Below are 1,454 nucleotides of genomic sequence, written 5' to 3' on the forward strand. Positions count from 1 at the left end.
CAGGGATGCATGATTCAAATCATTTCTACGAGTTTACCCAAATCAGTTTAACAATATATTCATATTCTCCTTGTCGACCCTGACGTTCTGACATGTAAAAGACGCCACCTGACACCTCTTAGCAAAACTGCAGCGCTAAGCATGGGATTGTCACTTGGGTGTTGCTTGGGTGAAGACGCCAAGATAATGAAACTTTATTGTAGAAAATCTGTAAAGGTATGCGTTAAATTAAAACTCTTATGTGTGATTACTGTCTACGTGTTTGACGAAGACCGAAAATTTCAGAGGAAGAAAATAAACACAACTGTTTTTCTCTTATGGGTGAATATAGATGAATGCAATGCATTTGATAGGTTTGCAAACATGATGAAAAAGGTAGAATGTCTTTCAAATTTGCTTTCGATACCTCTCTTTCAATATGCAACAAACAAACAAAGAAAACGATTACGTGTGTATCTGATTGTCTGGAGACGTGCGTTGTTTGATACCCACGGTTTTCTTTCATCTTTGGTTTATTTTTTTATTTTATTTATTTGCCAATGATACAACTCATTACACGGATCTGCCTAGGCAGCTTTGGGCTGGTAGCGGCAGATCCACAGAGGTTTGTTGTTTGGAGTTTCCGTCTCCTAGGAGGACTTCCGACCAAGGATGCAAGGGGTTCCTCCTACCCCTGACTCATGTGTCATGGCGGGTGCGTCATGCCCGAACATGCCCCTATGGCCTTTCACCACCACAAAGGCCTGTCACTGCCACTAGCCGCAGCTATGTACTCGTTTACACCTGAGTTAGGTGAGGAAAGTCGTGTAAAGTGCCTTTCCCAAGGGCACAAGATCGGTGACACGGCAAGCGGATTTGAACCCGGGACCTCTCGGGCCTGAGACCAACGCGCTCCCGATCGTGCCACGCAGTCCCATAAACTGTCGCACGGTTTCTAATTTCTTCATATTTCACATTATGTTCGGACCTCGCCTGACGCAGGGCGTGTATTTTTGCTGTGCTGAAACCTGACAAGTCGCACCATGCCGGGAGGGCAACAGCAGTCCCAAACTGGTGACACAGGTAAATGTATTTTTCAAAATATCTTCTCTCTACATATATCAGCAGGAGAGAGGATTTCTCTAAAAATCCACGTAGTGACAACTCTAAGGTTTAAAATTACTTAGTGCCGGCTATTCTATGTTTATGACAGTATTTTCTCTAGGGGGGGGGGGGGGTAAGGGGACAACCTCGCCATATGCGGAATGGTATAATGAGGGGTAAATCCTCCATTTCTTACTGTGAAGTAAATCCCCGTTACATAAGGAGCACCGGGCGTTAAGTTCCTCCTTAGTCGTCAAACCTCTGCACGTGAAAGAACCCGACTCACTCGAGAAGAGTAGGGACATTTCGCTGAAATATAACCAGTTTGGGAACCCACATCGCTGTTAAAGATGGGACGTACAATCAAAAGC

Source organism: Branchiostoma floridae, chromosome 10, assembly GCF_000003815.2.
Source record: "Branchiostoma floridae strain S238N-H82 chromosome 10, Bfl_VNyyK, whole genome shotgun sequence".
NCBI classification, from domain to species: domain Eukaryota; kingdom Metazoa; phylum Chordata; class Leptocardii; order Amphioxiformes; family Branchiostomatidae; genus Branchiostoma; species Branchiostoma floridae.